Below are 22,385 nucleotides of genomic sequence, written 5' to 3' on the forward strand. Positions count from 1 at the left end.
AAAAAAGAAAAGCTAAAGGTATACAAATATATTGAAAACAGACATACAACTCAGGATTTCAATATCTAGTATACTGTATCATCCTGCACCCAGTGAGTACTAAAGCAATCCAGGGCAATCAGTTTAGTTCTTATATCATACAAAGAGTCCCATTTTATCCCCTCCCCTGCTAAGGAAATGTATTTATCATATTCCACAACAGCTCACAGTTTGTTATACATTAACTGCTCATTCTCTGTGCCAATAAGACTATGCTGGAACAGTAAATGAATTTGGTTCGTTCATTTAAATGATTCTGCAAACCACAGGCTACCCAGTTGTCTAATGATAAGAGAGCCCCAAAGCCACCTGATCACCATTATCCTGCCTGATTTTTTTGGACTTGTGGTCAATACTGTCAGGATCTGCATACTGAGAAGAATGAGAAGGAAAAGTCTACCTCAGACCTAATCATGCAAAAGGGTTTTATTAATTCAGGCACCGGTGATGAGGTGGTGAGGCTGGGAGGGATGGGATGTGAGATCTGGAGGGCTGGAGCTGCTGCTCCAAGACCAATGCTGGTTTTGGCACTTCTCTCACTCCAGTGAGTTGCAAAAAAACAAGCAGGTGCTAGCAATCTGAGAGACCACATGCCAGCTACAGCTGCTTCAAACTGATTCAATTACATCTGCCTGAATAGTCCCAGGACATCAAACCAGTTGAAGAGATCCATAGGTTGCAAAGAGACATAGCCTCTCATGAGGTACAACAGTCCCTGAGGTAGGAGCTTACAAATCTCCAGGTTTTGATAGGAATGGCTTTCCCATCACTGGCAGACACAGTAGAAAAGATGGGTGTGTCTGATTTCTATTCACTTTAAAACTAAAAACTGGTTGGCAAGAGCATTAAAACCCCTGGAATTTTTATGTTTTAAAGTGGACAGTAGCTGAAGTCTTAAGGATACCTCGAAGCGGCATAATTTTGTGAGAACGTTTCCCAAGCCATTGGGCACAGCACATTTACAGAACATGCTCTTGGGATGCAGACTTCGCTCCAAACCTTGTTTGTACAAAAAGGGGCCAAGCAGCTGGGAAATTCTGGAGTGGAGTGTGTCCTCATTAGTTCCCATCTGCCACCAGAACTCAGCTCATGGCAAGTTTGGCTAAGTCCTGGTGTACTCAGGTCCAAATGTGGGTCAGTTTTAATTACACTATACAGAATTCAGCATGCAGTTTTTAAATCCTTATTATACAGAACAGAGGAATGGGCAGCTCTCCAGCTAATCAATTTTTTAAAAGTACATATATAAAATTTTAAACCAGGCTAGACAGACAGTGGGTGGAAAAAACATTATAAATGAGTACAATGGTTACTTAAGAAAATTATTAGTGAAACTGGGTCATGAGCTAGTACTTCTCTTTTGAAATTTCAAAGTGAGAAACAAGGTGTATTCAATGGCAAGATGGGAAACTTACATAAGGTACATAATTTTCTTGTGCTTTAGTGTGAATGAGTAACAAATAAGGCTGAGGATAGGGTACAGCACACACCTACAAGGGCAGAGACTGTCACAGAAGCACCAACTTCCTTTCAATGTGTATCACTCAGAGTGATATTGCATACAAGAGAAAAATCAGATGCTACCTGGTAAAATTGAAGAAACAAGGATGAAACAGAAGAATGAGACAAAAGAAGAGGAGGGTAGGGAGAGGAAAGAGTGAGTGAGGGGGTAAGAGTAAGCATGAGAGAAGGAAGAAGAGGGAGGAAAACATCACCAGATAGGTAGAAATGTAGAGCGTAAGAGCCATGACATGGACAGGCTCACAGTGGCACAGTCACACAAACGCAAACGGGGGTCAGAATACATTCAGGAAGCATGTGCTTAGAGTCCATCCTATCCAAATGTTTCACCAAATATGGAAAAGTTAAAGGACTAAGGGTTTAAAGATAACCTTCAACAAATTTCAGGAGTGAAGACTCAGGCAGTCACTGATTGGTAACTGATACAACAACATAGCACCCCAATTTGACACTCCTTGTAAGAGTTCAGTATTGGCTCAGAACCCCCAAGACCAAGTTGTCAACACAAAGGAAAATTATTTGCCTCAGAGGGAGACAGGACAGGGATAAGGGACAAAGACAGGAAATGGAGGAAGAGGAAGAAAGGGGAAGTGAAAAAGGGAGAGGAAAAGTGACATTTGTCCCGGGGAGACAAACGACTGCTCTGATAGAGGGGAGACAGACATGGCAAATAGAAAAATGGCAGTTTATAAAGCTACAAGGGGAAACCCCATATTAGGATTAAGTGTTTAATTTTAATTGGACATGTTAATGAGGTGAGCTAAGGGGGGCTTTTGATTGCTAGACTTTAATGCTTTGATAACTGGACCTTGGTAGTCAGCCTCAGGAGGCAGAAGTTGCCAAATAAGGGAACAGACCTTGGTAGCTAGCTTTAGAAATGTAATCTAATGTTTTTTAGCAAAGCAGAGAGAATGAGAAGGGAAAGGCCTGGCAGAGCCATGCTCGCCATGCTTGAACTGGCCAGAGTCTGGTCAGTCCTAGTTACAAAACGAAACACTACCATAAATGCGCTATGGATGTGAGGTACTTTTTGACTCAGTTATAAAAATATCTTTAAAAAGTAGCATTTTATTAGGTTAAGATTTATCATTTACTAGCTGTGTACTATGAGCAAATTGCTAGTGTTCTACTCTGATATTCATTTTATAAAATGGAAACAATAACATTTACCTAGCCATGTTACTGTAAGCATTATCAGTAACATACGCCTGTGTATGCTCGAATACAGACTGAATTCTGTAGAGGGAAATTAACACTGACCTACATTTGACCCTGAGTATACCAAGTCACTCAAATATTAATCAACAATTCCAAGTTAATTGTGTCAATAAAAAAAGAATCATGTTGGGAGCTAGAGAGAGGGCTCATCAGTTAAAAGGGCTTGGGCATTTCTAGGGAACCAAAGTTTGGTTTGCTGAAACCATGTTGAGTGGACCATAAATACCTGTAACTCTAGATCTGGGATATCTGATATCTGACACTCTCTTTTGGCATCTGCAAGCACCTATATGTATGTGGTGTCATACACACACACACACACACACACACACACACACACACAGAGAGAGAGAGAGAGAGAGAGAGAGAGAGAGAGAGAGAGAGAATGTTTATAAAAATAAATCAAGAGTACTAACTTCTAATACTAAAGTATGTGAAATTATTTAGATATAAGCAGGTCTTTGTTTGGATGTGATTTATGCTCCATAAAAAGAGAAATTTGGACACTAGGCAATCATACATAGAGGGAAGACACTGTGAAGATATAGAAAAAAAAGATATCCATCCATAGTCAAAAACAAGGTAATGGAATGTATTTCCTCCTTCTCAACACAGTGAAGTGATCAAGACTGTTTATAAAATTTGATTTCCTACTTTGAAACTGCAAGGAAACAAATATTCATCCATGGTACTAAGTTTCTGCTGCTTTGTATAAATGTCTACTAATGATCCATGTTAACCTTGACCCATCACCATCAGAACTGTGACACAAGACACATGTATTCTATATTCTGTGGTAAGGAATGAAGTGTAGAATGAACTGGAATTTCAGTGCCAGTTAGTTTGAATCCAATCATCCTATATTCAAACAAGAGATGCAGTGTTCATGATTCTAAAATCATCACTGGCTCCCAGGATGCATCCTATCTAAGGTACTCACAGTCTTCATACAACATTTGAACTCACTCTTCTAATAATTCATACAAACAATCCAATGCCATCCATACACATAAGCATAAACTAAAATTACTCCATCAATTTCGAGTGTAATCTCACAAAAGTTTATGAGAACAGAATTACTATATAATCGACCAATTCCACTTTTGGACCTGTACTTAAATTAAGTTGAAACTTGGTTCTCATGTTGTTATGTGTTGGGTTTACCACAGATTTATAAAAAAAAAACGAAATGTATAAGCAATCAAAGTGTTCACTGACAAAATGAATAATCAGGCAATATTCAGTATGTGCAAAGAATAGAATAGTTTTCAGTTATTGAAAGAAGAAAAACTCGATATGCACCACAATACCGAGGAATCTTGAAGACATTATTCCCTGAAATAAGTAGAACACAAAAAGCAAAATATTTTGTGGCATTACCTATATGGTTTTAACTATTATTGAGAGAAAATGTAAAATGGATTTCAAGAACTGCAGGAAGGAAAGAATGGGAAGTTCTTTTTAGTATTTTTAACATTTCAAATTTCTAAGATGAAAGAGTTTTATGGATGGTTTGTTGTGGTGGCTGAATAAACATTATCCATATGTTTAAAATCAGTAAACTCTACACCTAAAAAGAGCAAAACAGTAAGTTTAATGCTATATGTATTCTAAAAATCATAAAATGTAGTAAAACTATAAAGGAATTTAATAAATTTTGCATCAGTAAATTGATTAATGATTTTTATAAAATCTCCCTTAAAGTCAAAGAAGCAGAGATATCATTAGCTACTATCTCTGAGACAATATACTAGACAATTCTATACCAGGATGCCAAGTACCTGCTAATTAGATGGTCTTCCTTCAGTATCCAAAAGCTGTCAGGACAGTGGCAGCAATAGTGTTAGAAGTGGGCACAAGGATGAGAAAGGTTTTCTAAGTATGTGCTACATGTTAACCGTTGCATTATTATTTTACAAGTGCTACCTAACTTTCAGTGCACTAATAAAACCTAAAATTTCTATTTTTCTAATTTTACAAATGAGGAAACAAAAGAACAGAGATTCAACTGGGTCCCATTAATAGCGGTGAAACCTAAAAAGCAAACAAACAAACAAACAAAAACATGCTATTGATATACTCAGGTTCTGTTTGTCATTATGATCTTTGAAGAAGAGGACAAGGATTTGTTTGTTACTGAGCCAAGCAAGGAGCAGTCACTCAATTGCTATGTAGAATAAAGAAGTAAATAAGGAGGGGAACGGGTAGAAAGAATAGAATTACATTTAGGCATGCTATCTTCTCAATAAGTATACATTGTCTTCCCTTATTTATTTAACTATGAAATAACAGGGAAGCTAAGATTCTGCCCTGGAATCCTATGGTTTGACCTTTTTTCTTTGAGATTCCACACGATCATCATTGTGCTGAGATCTGTCTGTGTTGTGACCAACATTCTCTCTAGCTCATGCATATTTTTGGCTTGTCTCTTAATTTCTCATTTTGAGAATAATGGAGGGATATAGGTTAAACTAAGGGTAGGGAGGAGAAAACAGGTCCATGATACTAACCTTTTACCCAATAATAAAAAAGAGTGAAATAAAATTGTCACCATAGGAAAAAAAATTCAAGTCTAAAAGTGCCCATGAATATCATCAAATAGGGGCATCAAAACTTGAGAAGCCTAAACAAGACATATTAATTCAATAGTGTGGTGATATATTGTTTAGGTGATATATTGCTTATGATTTAATGAAACATGCCTGGAGATAAGAATGCAAAGCTAGCCATAGTCATAGGTGCCAGGCAATGGTAGTACACACCTTTAATACCAGCAGCCACACTAGTTAGCCATAAAGCTGTGCGGTGGTGGCTCATGCATTTAAGCCTATGACTCAGAAGACAGAGGCAGATGGATCTCTGTGAGTTCAAGGCCACCCTGGTCTACATGAGAGTAAACAGTCTAAAAGAGAAACAGAGCTCACACAAAAGTGATCTCAGCACTTGGGAGCTCATGCCTTTAATACCAGCACTAAAGAGGTATATAAAAGGAGCTCAGTGTCTCATGCAGGATTCTGGCAATTAGTCTCTTGCCATGTTGAGGTCAAGATTGCCTCAGCCTTGGTTGAACTAAGAGTTCTCTGGTGATTGGCTACTTTGCTTCTCTGATCTTCAGCTTGGACCCCAATATCTGCCTCTGGGTTTTTATTATTTGTGCCACACAGTAGTTATTACTGGCTTGGGACATGTACTATTCTAATATGCTTACCTCAAGCTACACAATGTAATCTTAGAAGAGTCCACAGCAAGTCTTAGCTGCTGTGTTTTGACTTTACCTTTGTTATATATTTGCAGTTGGCATTTAGTGGTGAATAGAAACCATAATGATAAATATGTAGATAGTAAATACAGGGTCCATTATTTCTGGTTAGTAAGACAACTACAACACTTTTAATATGTTCTGATATCACCTGACCCAAAGAAAGTCAACATGCATTTTATTTCTGTGAAGTTGGTGGGCTAGCATTAGGCAAGGAGGGAGCAATTAGGCAATGTAGAAGGCTAAGGCCTGGATCATCTACCAGAGGGTTTGCTTATCCCTCTGCTCCAAAATAGATGCCTCAGTATTTATATGTATAATGGGGAGAATAAAAATACTTTCCTCATAGTCAATACAAATTAGTATAAAGGAAATGTTGGTATTTTAATTCTTGATGTATAACATTGAGAATGAATTGATTTTACATCATCACTTGTTTTTAGAATCAAGATTTATCTGTATTTTTGTTCTACCTAACCAGCAATGTGAAAAGTTAATTAAGCCCATCAATACTCATCCAAAATGTATTAATGGGTCATTTGTCTCTGGGGTACAGCACCTCTATTTGTAATACACTGCCAGGCATGTTTCATTCTATACACACCCATTCAACACTCACTGAACAATTACTATGTCCAAGACACAGTGTTAAAGAGACATAGGCATGCCTCCAGCTCCTTAGTGTGTATTCTCTTGCTTCCCATGAGGTTAGCTGAGGTCATATCATAATGATTTATTATTTATAAACCAGATTCTATGTATACTAGTAGAGGAAAAATACAGCAAGTCTAAGACTTAAAAATTTGTGTTATTAAATTCTCATGGAAAATCCCTAGCATTTCTAATATGTTAAGTAGAATAATACAAGCCATATGAATGAGTTTTCAATATTAGGAATCTGGGACAAGTGACTAAATTAATTAAATACCTTTATATAAAATTACAGCTATTTGTATTTCACATATAGAACTTTACCTAAGATAAATTCAGTAACAGTTCAAATCTCTTAAAGATATACTAATTTCTCAGCACATAAATGAAGCCATACACAAAAGAAACTTAATACTGCCAACAACAACTCTGGAAAGACACCTAGGAGCAAGATTTGATTAAATGATAATATAGTAGCCTTAAAACTCCATGTGTATTTTAGCTCCTCTTCTAGAATTTACTACTTAATTTTCACTTTCCCCACCACCACTTCAAACCCAACTGCAGGAGAGACTCACACACAAGTAAAATCTTCTTACAATATACTCTTGTGGTTTCTGAATGTGCCCCATGTGTCCACTAATAGCCAAATGCTTTCAAATCTGTTCATCTAAATGGATCAATAACTATATCCAGCCCCACATAGTGGGGCTGCCAACATGGTAAAATCAAGCCAAACACAAAATATCTCTCCTAGGACAAAAAATATCAACACAGTTTTCTCAAGAGATACATCCTCTGAGGTACACAGCACATACATTATCTAAGGCAGTCAGGACACAGTAAAAGTATTTTAGACACAAAACAAAGAATTAAGTAAAAGTATTTGGACATAATAACCAATGAGTTTTATAATGGACCAATGTAACACTCCGAGGTCTATATCTCTTATCTCTCCAAATCAAAAGTACACAAAATACAAATACACAACAGCACAAGCAAACTGCTAACAAGCTTCTCTGCACTTCCCACTCATATGACACAGCTGTGAGCACCAAATGAGCAGGTGCAACCAAGCTTTCAAGAATTCCTGCCTGTTGCCCAGGAACCACAACACAACATGGCTGAAATTTAAAACAGGTGCAAATATTCCCACCCCTCCCCTTTTATCTGGTGATTGAGACAGCGGAGAAGGAGGTAGGTCTGCAGCCACTCCTTACCTATAGCAACCTCTACAAAAAATGTATTAAAAAACAATAAAGCTTGAAAATAAAACCAAGATGTCGAAGACAGTGCCTCGTCCGTGATCTGACCCCATATTGTCAGTTGCTTTAACAGTACAGTTCTAAGCTGCTCTCTAATCTTCACCAGATGAATGCTTTGTAATTAAAATTATTCTGCCTCATCAAATCTTTGAAATGTATACCTGATTCTTACTGTGAACTGCAATGCAATGTGTGTACAAAGTACAGCTCTTTGGAACTGTCAATAATTATAAGCCATCAAAAAATAATATTTGCATATTATGACTTCTATAAGCAATTTTAATACACAAAACATGATAACTTGATAGTTAATACATATATTTACATATCCATAGGCAGTTCATATACATACCTGTGCAGCTATGAGGCACAAACAGACTTGCAATATATCAGGTACTCTGAAATGTAAAACAAAGAAGTTATCTAATTAATTTACTGAACCAAAACTAGAATCTATGCCAAGACAACTTGGGCAGAAAACTAGGAAAGATTGCAGTGCATATAAAGAAGGAAAAGTAGTTTATGTGTATATGTTCCCATAGGTATTTCAGATCACTCTAAGCTCATACATGTGAATGTATGCACAGAGTACTTCAGCAGTGTCATTGAGGGACCAAGACTCACCATGGCCTCTACAATGCAAATGCTCTCACTAGAGGAGAAGGAAAACACTTAGAAATTATTTTTTCTTGGTGTTCTTCCAGGACTAATGCCTTCCTAATACAAATATGACTGCTGCTCTTTGAAATGAAACTCCTCCAGTTCATCTGCACTCATGCTGCCATGCTGCTAGAACACTGGGAGAAAGCAAATTGCTTCCATAGAGCCGACCCCACCCCCACCCACAAAAAAATGAGCAGAAATAAAGAAAACTTTGAATGATCCTTTACTTTGTTACAACAGAGCAATTCCAGACTGATTCTATCAGAAGATCTGCTCCCATCACATGGGGGCATACTGCCTAGTGCCCCTAGGCCTGACACACTGCCATAACTACCAGCGAAACAGGTACTGATGGAGAGGACCATGAATGCCCAACTCAAAACCGAAGCTGCTAATCACACTTGGAAAAAAACCTGAATTTAGATGGAAGATCATTGTAACAAAAGGGCTGCAAGTGAAATTGTTCAAACTAAGAGTTTCATAAATCTTTCTGAATGTAAAATAAACTATTACTTTATATGAGTCTAAGCATAGCTGATAACAGCAAGATGAAAAAGTCAGCAAACCTTGCTCAAAGGTGTGTATAGATAATGATGTTTATGATGGCTCAATAACATAAAAAATCCTGGAGTGAACATGAATTGCCACGAGACTTCAGGAAGTTATTCTATGTAGGTATCTAGAAGTCAAAGTTTGAAATTCTTGCTCAGTAATTAGGCTTAGTTCTAGGCACTGCTCAAATTATAGAAAACAAGTAGAGATCTATGTTAAAACATAATGGGCCAGTAAGTAAAGGCATTTGGTGCCAATTCTAAGGAGCAGAATTTGATGTCTGGGATCCACATGGTGGAAGGAAGGAACTGGCTCCTTAGCTTGTCCTCTGACCTACACATGTGCATTGGCTCCAGTTCCAACCTCCACACATGCACACGCAGACACATAGTAAGTAAACAAGTGAAACATAAAAGATAATTGTATGGTACTGAAAAATTATAAGAAATTAGAATGTCTGACAAAATAAAATAAGTAAGGTATACCACACACATATAAACTAATATTTCTCTACAACCTTTAATGAACCTTAAACATTTTTAATTTTATGGAATCTTCACATGTATAACAGTAAGTTATATAAGTATATATAATGCCAGTTGCACAGGAAGTATGATACTGAAGATTATAAAAATGGAATACACACATATAAATACCAAAATATTAGATCTGAGTAAGACTATCAACTCTTTAAATCTGTTCTGCTTAGGTTCATAGACAGCTAATTATCAGCAATAACCATTACTTTTATACTAGTAAAATATTGACTTGTAAGATAGAGGTAAAAGAAAAAAATGTAAAGTGCCATATGGAAATCATAAACTTTCTTTGAGAAATAAATTAATTCAATCACACATAAAATCCACTAGGTGTGCCTACCGAGAGAACACACTGCCTCCTCATCAGGGTACACAGGGTCTTTTTCATCCCATTACTCTAGGATCTACACAGTAATTCAGTAACACATTTTTAATCATCCCAGTAAAACTTTTTAAATTATGCAGAGTGAAATGATGGCAAGAACAACTCAGGACTGAAAATCTGTTGTATCTAGTAGAGACTAATTTATTCACTAAGCAGGCAACATTCAATGAGCATCTACTGTGTGCAAGGTGATGCATTTATCACCACCATGTGTTAAAAGATAGAGTAGGGCCCATCCCCACAGCACTAACCATTTAAAAGCTCTGAACATATGTAGAATACAGATGCAAACATAACATAGCTGAAGATATTTCCAAGAGAGCTTGTACATTTTAGAACAAGAAAGTGTATGCCACATTTATTCTTTTATATTATGGAGTGAAACTCATGTATAGGAAATATTGATTAAAAGTTCAGACAGTATGCATTACTTACAAAATGCACTCTAAATATTTAATTTTTCTAAATATTTAATTTTTATTTATGTGATTTGCTTTATGTTAATTGTGATGTAACATAAAAGAAGATCAAAGAAATACTGACCCATTGTACGATGTGAGGCATGGAAGATTGTCTCAGATTATGCATAGTTACATGAAACACACAGACAATTATTAACAGATAAAAGTTATTTATCATCCATTTAAGTAAATAAGTTAGTTACTTGTTAATCCTTCCAAAGACACTGTTATGACACTATCATAGGGAAAGAAAGGGAGATAGGGTAGAACATTCTTACTGGACAGATAAAATTACACAGCTGATAGAGTCTCTCTGTAATGGGTAAATTTCTCTTTGGTCTATAGTCATAATTTTAGTCCCCTGAAGCCGGTGCCACATAATAGTTACAAGGTTGAGGTCAATTGAGTCTATTCTTGTGAAGTGGTGACAAGTACAAAGATAGTGACTCCTGTGATCACTGATCCCTAGCCAAGACATACCGAGTTCTGGGCAACAACAAAGTTACCAGGTGGGCTGATGATTAAGTGCTTAGAATTTGCCACCAGACAATTATATCTCAGGCCAGCTACATATTTCCAGTATTTAAAATGGTGATCATGCTACCTACCCTTTAGAATTATTTATAGTGCTTAATGTCACGGGCATATAATGAAATAAGCAAAATGTCAGCCATAAAGTAAGGATTTCCTTAGATGGTCCTGATAGTAACATCGCAGATGCATGAAAAGGGACAGAACACCTCATTGTAAGCTAAGGAACTAAACTAAACAGAAAGTCAGAAGGTATAGACAACCTATTGGACATGCATCCTACAACCCATCAACTTACCCAAGAGGCAGTCCTGAGCTAGATGCGCAGTGAACACTTGACAGGAAATGATATGTAACAATAATAATAACACAAAACCTCCTTATCCAGGATTGTAAGCACTATCCCTACTACTGAAGAGAAAGCATAAAAAGGTTGAATCACTTTTCTTAACAGATGAATAACACATTGTATAAATGCACCACATTTCATTACCCATTTATCAGTTGACAGAGGTACTTTCCAACTTCTGGCCATTATAAATACAGCAGCAATGTATATGAATAAGAAAGTATCTCTGCCATAAGACTTATAGATCTTTGGGTATGTTCAAGGATGGTATACCAAGATCTTGAAGTAGATCTACTTCCAGCTCCCTGAGGAACTACCACCAGATTTTCATAGTAGCTCAAGAAGTTTAAACTCCCACCAGTGATGAGTAAGTGTCCCCCTTTACTAGCATCCTCAGCAGCATGTACTTTCATATGTTTTATTGATTTTGATCATTCTAGCTGAAGAAAGATCACATGTTAAAATAACTTTAATTTGCATTTTCCTGATGATTAAGGATGTTAAACATTTCTTTGTTTTTCAGCCATTACGTTTCATCTTTGAGAACTCTTAGTTCGGTACCCATTTTTTATTGAGTTGTTTTCTTAATGTTCAGATTTTCTTTAGTTCTTTATATATTCTACATACTAATCCCCTATCGGATGTATTGGTAAAGACCTTCTCCAACTCTGTACACTGCCACTTTACACTAATGATGGTAGGAACTTAGATGGAGTCACCATATAATAGGGAAGCCAACACCAAAACTAGAAATCTTAGGCCACCAAGTAAAATCTCCAGTGCCAGGAATGGTTTAGAATTTGGTGAATTGTTGCCCAAAGGTTTCCTATGGACCTCCCCAAACATAACTGGCTATTGCCAAGGCTATTGATATATATAACATGATGGTAAGGCTCTATGGTTGAGAATAACACTAACATCATCCAATGAGGAGAAGTTAAGCCCAACTAGAAGCTTCACCCCTAATAATAGTGTATATGTTTCTAGAGGGTACTCTTCAAGCTAGTGTAGGAGAAAAGTAACTATCAATATCACCCAGCAATAAACCCTGTGACCTACAACAACTTGGGGTAACCAAATTCTTGGAGTAACCAACTACTTTTTACAGAAGTAAGGCCCATTCCATAAGATGGAATCCATACCTGACATCGCTGAAGTGGCCAAGAACTTGGACTAAATAGGTTATGTGCCCAGGGGAAAACCTAATACTATTGATTTGCTAAAGGAACACAGCAATAAAGTGACTCCTGATGATATATTTCTATACTTACTATGGTAGTTTGAATGTAATTGGCCCCTATAACCCCAAAGGGAGTGGCACTATTAGGAGGTGTGGCTTTGTTGGAGTGGGTATGTCCTTGTTGAAGGAAGTGTGTCACTGTAGAGGCAGACTTTAAAGTTTTCTATGCTCGGGATACTGTTCAGTGAGTCAGACAACTTCCTGCTGCACAGAAGATGTAGGACTCCCAACTATTACTTCAGCACCATATCTGTCCAAACATTGCCATGCTCGTCACATGACGATAATGGACTGAACCCCTGAATCTGTAAGCAAGTTACCCCAGTCAAGTGTTCTACTTTATAGGAGTTGCTATGGTCATAGTGTCTCTTCACAGCATACATGAACTTGTAAAGACTGTGGAAACATGTAGGACCCACACAAGTTCAAGCCACATAATATTCCAACACTGAGAGGTGGAAGTGGATACAGGGTTATAACCCTAAATGAAAATCTATTTGCAATTGTTGCTTCCTGATAAAGGGAAAATAAGAAAGTAAGTTTCTTGGAGGTAGTGTTACTTGATGTATCAACCACATTCCATGGTAGGCCATATGCTGAAGAGTAGTGGTCAACAAAAATAAACCTCAGGGTTTTATAAATAGTTTTTTGAGGAGGGTATTGAGAGAAAGCTGAGAGAGAGAGAGAGAGAGAGAGAGAGAGAGAGAGAGAGAGAGAGAGAGAGAGAGACAGACAGACAGACAGACACAGAGACACAGAGACAGAGAGAGAGAAGATGCAGTTGAGTGATAGGGAGGCAGGGAGGTTCTGGGAGGAGTTGCAGTAGAGAAAAACATGAACAAAATATATGAAAAAAGAATGAGAGTAGGAGAAGAGGAAAGGAGAGTAGGAAATGAAGGAGTAGAAATATTGAGTTGGGGGAAGAATAGAGGAGAGCAGGATGAGAGGAACCATATTAGAGGGAGCCATTTTAGGTCCAAGGAGAGATCTGGCACTAGGGAGATTTCCAGAGATGTACAAGGAAGGATGGCACGAACGGACAATCCAGGCCATGGTGGAGAGGATAACCTAAATGCCCTTCCCCAAAAATGAGATTGATGACTACTTTTTTATGCCATCCTAGAGCCCTCATCCAGTGGCTGATGGAAGCAGAGGCAGACATCCACAGATAGACACTGAACTGAACTCTGGAACTTAGTTGCAGACAGGGAGGAATGAAGAGTGAAGGGGTCGGTACTAGGATGGTGAAACCCACAGAAACAACTGGCCTGAACAAAGGGGAACACATCAACCCCAGATGCTGTCTGGGAGGCCAGTACAGGACTGATCCAGACCCCTGAACATGGATGTCAATGAGGAGGCCTCTGCAGTCTAGGGGGCCCCTGGTAGTGGATTAGTATTTTTCCCTGTTGTAAGAAGGGACTTTTAGAGACCATCCCACGTGAAGGGATGCACTCTTGCCCTGGACACATGGGGAAGGGCCTAGGCCCAGCCCAGGATGATGTAGTGGACTTTGCGGGGCCCCTGTCGAGTGCCCTACCCTGCCTGGGGAGTGGAGGGTAGATGAGTTGGGGGGTAGGTTGGGGTGGGGGTGCGGGGAGGGAGAAGGAGAAGGAGAAGGGATTGACATGTGAAACAAGCTTGTTCCTAATTTGAACTAATAATAATAATAATAAAGAATAGAGTTAGCTGACTTTACTGAAGACATGAAATAAAATTTTAGAAATGAAATATTTTCATTTTTTCTTTTCTGTTACATGCTAATCAATTATTAATGGTTCCTATTGCTGAACTCACCTACCAGAAGAAAACTATCTTGAGAGACAACAGCATTTGCCTCACCTTGGTCAGCTCTTATGAAGACAATTAAGCAAAATATCAATCATAAAAGCATATATTCAAGACCTCTACAGATGTCAGAGGCAAAGAGAAAACCAGGCTAGCTCCAGAAGAAATGCAACTAATCAGATAAGTGACTTCTCTTTAGTAAAGCTAGAACATATAAAAGAATAATGTCTTTAAAGTGCTGAGAGCAAATAAACACTTCAAAATTATATATGCAACTAAAATATACTATCATTAAAAGCAAGTAGGAATCGTGTTTCTAATAAAGACCTAGAGTTTCCTTATCATAGCCATTCATTAATGAAAAATAAAGATATGTATTAAAATAAGTAAATGAAATCCAGAATAATGGATGAGAAAAATTAATAAAAAATAAGGATACCAATGTGTTACCATGCTAATTATTCAGCAACTTATTCCTTAAAAACAAAAGACAATAGGCTGCTTTTCCTTACTAATGTTTATGGTGTAGACACCTTCATTGTAGTGAACAGGTAAACATCATAGTACAGAATGTGGAGTTGAGAAAATATGCACACTGTAAACAACTGCCAGTTGAACCCTAGCTCCTGAAAACTACAAGAGAAGGAGCAACACTAGGGAACCTTAAAAGAGAGTTAGTGTGAAAATAGGATAAAAGAACCAAATAAAACATTATATAACACTAACATGTACTCAAGATGAAATCTTCTATATTTTTATATAGTTTCAAAGAAAGCTATCATAGCACAGCAATGTGGAAATATTAAAGGGTTATTAAATACTTACAGGTAATTAATTTCAGATAGAAAATTAAATTGAAATGTGTAATTTTTAACATAAAAGAACCTTAACAAAACTCAACAGAGTAAAATTTTATCTAATTGTAACGTATTATCCTTTGAGAATTCCATACTTGTATACAATGAAACATGATCATATACAGCCCCCATTTCCCCTTTTAGCCCCTACAACTTCTGAACACATTTCCTCATTATTCATAATAGAATTTCTAAAACTGAAGAATAGAAAATATAAAATAGGTTAATAGCAATTAAGTATGCAAGTGATCAAATTAATAAAAATCAGCCATATTCTGATCAAGCACCAGTGTGAACTGTAAAATGCTGTAGCACACTACTGACAATAACCACAGGTAAAGTACAAGGCAAAATGTTCTCCTGAAAGAGTAGGAAACCTGAGGTATTGGATTAATGTCCAACTCTACATTCTTAGTAAAAAACATTAAGGAATAGGAACAGTTACTAAATAATAAAAATAAAATAATTCATCAACAAGTACAATGTACAATAAATTACTTCTCTAAACATCTGATATAGCATAGCTATAACAAACAAGGCAAAATTTCCCATCATAATAAAGCTTTTTTACTGTATTTGTATCATCAATTGCCAAGTGGCCAATAAAAAGGTAATGGTAATTTAACAACTCAATAATCTAATTAACAATTATTAAAGCAATAATGAAGCTTTGTGTCTAATAATTAGAAGATATACATGCCTTCCAGGCACACATGAACATTTGAGAGCTGACCTTATGTCAAAGCACAAAGTAAGTCTCAACACAAAAGAACTGAAGAACTTCAATCCTCCCTTCTGCGCAATTAACCTTGGTCCTGAACTGAAGTATGTCCTTTACCAAAACTATAATAATGGGCACATTAAAAATTAGATATTTGAGAAATCTACACATTTAGGACTAAAGAAAACATGAAAATTCACTGCTTATAGAACAGAATGACAATGACAAAATATATACAAAGATGCACAAGATGCAGATAATCCAACTGTTGGCAAAGAAATGCATGTAGCTTAAAAAAGGGAGGACAGGACTGAATTATCAAGATGTTACAAAATTTACAGTAAAGGAACACGAGGAAATGTAAAAACTGAAATAATTGTAAGAATGAAAACCAAAAATGTATAAGATCAGTAAAATAAAGCATTAGATTTTTGAAAAAAGAAATAAAGTAGATACATATCAGGGGAATTTTATTATAAAAAAAGAAGCTACAAGTAACAACATTAAAAATGCAAAAGGACAAAACTTTTATGCATTTAAATAAATGCAGAAGCTATAAATTAATATGTCCTCCAATTATTTGAACTAAATATTCAAGTTGTTTTAATACTAAAATGAAAACAGTTTTACTGAAAATTTTAAGTGGCTGAAAAGTAACTGAAAACCTATACTAAAAATAATGATATAATGTAAATATATAGTTATATGCTGGTAAATTATATTGTACAACTTAATAAATTTTAAATTCTTATGGACCTACAATAATTGGCTTAGGTTGATACTATAAACATTGGACCACAGAAAACAATAAACCACCTTATTCTTAGAAAACATCCACATAAAGGCTGGGAGTGGTTATGTATGTCTTTAATCCCAACATTTAGGAAACAGAAGTAGGAGGATCTCTCTGGGTTCAAGGCTAGCCTGGTCTCCAAGTTCCAAGCCAGGCAGTGCTACAGAGTGAGATCCCATCTCCAAAACAAAACATACTAACAAAAACAGATGAAGAAGTTACGTGAGGAGGAAATTATTCATAATAATGAGTAAAAGACATTTATGCTAACAAAAACATTCAGAAAAAGTAGCAAGCAGCAAAAGTTATCAGTTACTTAGCTCCCACTACACACTTTGCTAAGCATATTGCATTCATTGTTGAGTTTAATGTGTATTTCAGAAGCCACCCTACATTTTTCCTTGTTTCCTTTTTTTAGTTTTCACACCAAGTACTGTATTTCCTTATGACATTTTCATATATGTTATTTTAGTCACTGTTTTACTGCTGTAAAAAGACCCATGACCACAGCAACTCTTATAAAAGAAACATTGAATTGGGAATTTGCATACAGTTTCAGAAAGTTAGCCCACTGTCATTACATTGGGAAACATGGTGACATACATGCAGGGATGGTCCTGGAGCTAAGAGATTTACATCCTGACCCTTGAGAATAGGGGTTTCACCATTTATGTACCAGCTGGGGACAGGCATCACAAGGTCACTTGTTTCCTGACTTTTGGTCAGTTGTTGCTTTCTGGGATAGTCTCTGTCTGCTACCAAAAGAAGCTTCTTCTGAGAGATGAAGGCTATACTTAACCTTGGTTAGAAGAATAAGTGCTTACAAGACAGTTTAGAAGCTGTACTAGTTTAGGAAAATGATAGTAATAATTTTTCTCTAAGGTCCATGAACTTACGAACCACAGGTAATTTATTAGGTTTATAGTAACAAGTGAATCCCTTCCAAGAAGTCCTTAAATATAGTTACACAGCTCTGGTTACCACCAAGATGGCTATTTTGTTGGTCATTGATGCACCTCTCAGGCTTAAAAGCAGGGTAAGAGCACTGATTACTTTTGTGCAGTTTGCATAGTCCTTGATGATACTCGGCAACTCAATTATAAGAAGGATTCCCAGCAGTACCAACTCAATTCCTCCAAGTCCTGCTATTCTGGTTAGGAAACAGTCTCTTTCCCCTTCCTTGAATTTGAGCTGGCCTTGAACATGTTTTTGAACAGACAATAGTAAAATGACTCTATGCCCATTCAGATCAAAGGTATGAGTTCTGGTTGCTTTTTTTTTAGTTTGTTTCTTGTGATACAGATACCATATAAAGAAGTTCTGGCTAGATTAATGGTAGGAGGTATCTGAAGAGAGAGATCCAGACAAATCCCAACCATTCTACCCAGTATACTAAGACTACAGATCTATAAATAGAACCACCATTAATATTCTTGCCCCAGATAAGTAAACCTAAGTGTGGCTATATGGTAAACTCAACTATTACCAAGTAAAGCAGAACTACCCAGCTACAACCATTTATCCTGGTTAGTTTGTTTTGTTGTTTTCTTTTGTTAACTTGATACAGGATAGAGTCACTTTGAAAAACAGAACATCAACTGAGAAAATGCCACCACCAGATAGGCAAGCCTATAGGGATATATTCTTGAGTAATGATTGATGTGGGGGCACAGCTCACTGGGGGCAGTGCCATCCTTGGGCAGGTGGTCCTGAGGTGAATAAGAAATGATTAAGTAGCCCATAAAGCAGCATTTCTCCATGGCCTCTATATCAGTTCCTAACTCCATATTGTTGCCTTGAGTTTCTGCTATGACTTCCTTCAGTGAGGAGCTGGGACATGAGGTGTAAGTGAAATAAACCTGTTCCTCTCCAAGTTGCTTTTGGTGATGGTGTTTCATCACAGCATAGAAATGATAACTAAGACACTAGCCATACTTTAGAAATGTGCCAAATAACAGTGTTTGTGGCTAGACCACTAAATTTGAAATATTTTGTTAATGAGATGTAAATGAAACTGGTTGAGAGAAAGGACAATAAAGAGAACAACTGTCTGTAACTAGAACCCTCTAGGAAGCAGCATACCATTCACTTTCAGTTACACCTTTGAAGGCCAACACTGCTAAGGAATTTAATCACTAGCTTGGAAAAGGCTATTTATTTAAACCTTCTTATAATAGCTTCCTGGCAATGAAAGCCTTCAGAGAGGTAGAGTCTGGAGTATAGCAACAAGCAGTCGTTAGAGATAAAGGGTGAGTTGGAGGGGCAAAAAAAGCAGCAATCCAGGTAAAAATTCAATCTGCAAACAGGACCTGCCTTCTCCACTACCAGATTACAGAAGTTAAGGTGGGCCACACAAACTTAGAGATTGTAACCATCACTTACTCACAGTCTCCAAACTGATCTGATCTGGACATAAATGGTACTTAAAGTCTTCCAAGATTCCCTAGTTAACTATCTCATTACTTTTGCGTTTGTCATCTACTTCAGGTAATCTCTTTTCCTGGAGTTTTCCAACCCACCACACCATCTTGAGTCTCAGCAAATAAACCTGCTATCTACCTCAAGGAGGGACTAATGGTCATGAAATTAGGTTTTCCTAACACACTTCAAATAGATTGCATCCATGCCCTTCTCCGCTGCCTTAAAATGTGAATGTGATGTATCTATTGATCTACTGAAACCCTAGTAAAGTATGTACATTATGCCTGATACTTAAAAAGAACCCTATTTTCTCTCTGGCATCCCCAGACTCTTCTCAGACAAATTCTCCGTCCTATCATCCAACAGAGCTCAACTTAGCCATTACCTCTTCGGGAAAGATTTCATTGGCTTGGCAAGCTGATCTAGGCTTGTTTCTTTCCTTCTTTCAGTACAGAATTTTCCACTGTATTAAAACTTTCCATTCAACTGTCTGACATCCTGTTGTCTCCTACTGAGTGTAAACTACCACTCTCTTTTATTTGGGTACCCCAATAAACAGTTAATCCCTTCAAATGAGTACCCTCTACTAAAGCAGGTATCGTTTTTTGTTTTACCAAATTTTGAAACAAAATTCATCTCTATGCCTGGAGTAGAATTGGTGCTTACTAAGTATTTACTGAATAAATAAAATAGACAAGTCATCTGAATCCCCCTTCCTCACATTCAAGAGTGGCTTCATAGAAGCTATATGCATAAATTGGGGGTTTCTAGGATGTCCTTTCTCTCTGCATCCCTTTTTCCATTTAATCTTCAGTGCATTATCAGACAAGCCAGGACAGAAAGAGATCTCCATTTTCAAACAATTTGTAGTACAAAATAACAGAGCAGAATGCACTGTTTGGAAATTACGGGATCTCCTCATCATCATAGCACTACAGCAAAGCAGCCTTAAAAATCTAAAATACTTTTTTCCAAAAGTGAGAATTTTTCCAAGTTTAAGACGGAATATGTGAGACAGCAAAGGAAGTACTGGTGACTGGAATACAATGGAAAGGGGACAAATAAGAAAATATATGACATACAAGCATGAAAATACTATAATAAAATCTATACTTTGGAGGTTAGCTTCAAAGTATTTTTAAAATTTCATAGACAAGAGTAACTGTTTACATACTTACAGCAAGTTTATTTAAAAACTGTTTTCAGAAATGCAAAATACTGTCTTTCAATAGAAAATTGCTGAAACTATCAATATTGGCTTTTATGGTAAAAGTTTTTATTTCCATAAAAAATTAGCCATCATCTTCAGAAGAAAGAAAAATGATTGAATCAGGTTTCTAATAATTTCTAAGTCCTAAAACTAGTACTAGGTATTACCTAGTAAGAGACAGGCCCCTGAAACAATTTTAAACAATTGGCATCTACTTGTTTACCTCCTTCCTACTTTTGCAGAAACTGTGTGGGGCAAGTTAAGATTTAAAATAAAATTGATACCCCCACTTTAAAAAGCCTACATTTTCCTCAGCAAGTCATGGCATCCCTCTTGCCCATCACACTACATTTTGCAAGAGAGAGATGGGGTTCAAAAGTTTGGTTTTCAAGGGAATAAGGATATTGAAATTCCACTTCAATTATTTTATATTTAAATTCTGCCACATTAAATTCAGAATACACATTGCATTATAAAGCCTTTGTATTCTTACTAAAAGCATCTTTGAAAGTTAGATTTTTAAGCATTTAGGTTTAAGCTAGAAAATATAGAAAAGATGAAATCACATTAGCTAATCATCTGAAAAGCATCGTATATTGCAAAATTTGGTAAAATTGTACGAGGTGCATCTTTTCTTGCCTGCTTTATTGGCCGGTAGATACCCAGGGCATAATTCAGTTTGCCATCCCTTTTCCCAGATCAGCTCACTCTTTGTTCAGTTCCAACTTCAGTCTGGCATATAATTACTTCTTGAGCTCCTATGCTATTTGGTTTTAAGCACCTCTTACCCCCAAGGCCTCATGGCTCTAAGGGCTTGTTGAATTTAAACAAGCACATTTAAATCTTTGTCTTTAAATGAGTAAAATAAAAAGTCTCAAAACCTAGCACAGAGCACTCTTCTATCTACCTACACTCTAAATGTGCATGTTATAATTGTCTACCAGATCATAATAAGCATCTATCCATCCTCAAAATCAGAGAAAGAAGGACTCATTCTAGAAGTAAATTTACAATAAATGGTTTTACTCTTGATTAGCTATGTGTGTTTGGGGACACAGAGATTGGCACGTGCATAATTTAACTATCTAATAAGAATTGGATGATCAGGGACACCTTGAAGATGAAGGAGGGAAAATAAAATGGAAGAAAAACAAAAGAAAATAGGACAATTACTAACAGAAAATAAACATGAAAAGGGAAGAAATACTAAGTATAATCTCTCACCTAACAATTCATACACACACTCACACTAATGCATGTCCAAATGCATGGGCCCATGAACAAATATACATGGATTGCCATTTCAGCTAAGTACAAGCTCTGCATTCTAGGGGAAGACAAGCAGGTGGCATGGATTCTATTACTGCTATTGCTTGCAGCAGTGGGCAAATCATAAATATTACCTATTGTCTTACATTTGTTCCATAGATCATTTATTGATGAATTTTTAAACAACAAAGAAATATGAATACACTATATATGAATAACAATATGGTTTGCATTATTATCATAGATATCATTTAAATAGATCTGGAAACATGCTTGGTTAATTGGAGAGCATGGAAGCAGTGGATGAAACCTGAGAGGGTTTGGCTCCAGTGGATTCTTTCCATGGTCAAAACAAGGTTCAAAAAGAATGCATAATGTCCTCTCCTTTCAGTTCATTAGAATTAACCATATTATAATCAGACCCTTTTAATCATATATGTGTTCAAAAGGGTCTAAACAGCAAATCAATGCCTTGTATTCAAGGGAAAGTATGGATTGAAGGCTGACTGTCCATTGCTCTATGTCTAATATCCACTTATTAGTGAGGACATACCATGTTTGTCTTTCTGTGTCTGGGTTATCTCACTCAGGAGATGGTTTCTTCTACTTCCATCTATTTGCCTGCAAATTTCAAGATTCCGTTGTTGTTGTTT

General features: G+C 36.7%; 1 protein-coding gene across 4 annotated transcripts in view; it reads right to left on the bottom strand.

The window, feature by feature from the left end:
* Zbtb20 (zinc finger and BTB domain containing 20) overlaps positions 1 to 22,385 on the bottom strand; it is a 760,216-nt gene that overhangs the window by 560,507 nt on the left and 177,324 nt on the right. For all 4 annotated transcript variants that reach the window (XM_027412659.2, XM_035444554.1, XM_027412661.2 and 1 more), the window contains exon 3: positions 8,306 to 8,351. The gene's annotated coding sequence lies outside the window, so the exon portion shown is untranslated. The remainder of the gene's footprint in view (positions 1 to 8,305; positions 8,352 to 22,385) is intronic.

Source organism: Cricetulus griseus, chromosome 4 (assembly GCF_003668045.3).
Source record: "Cricetulus griseus strain 17A/GY chromosome 4, alternate assembly CriGri-PICRH-1.0, whole genome shotgun sequence".
Lineage (NCBI taxonomy): Eukaryota > Metazoa > Chordata > Mammalia > Rodentia > Cricetidae > Cricetulus > Cricetulus griseus.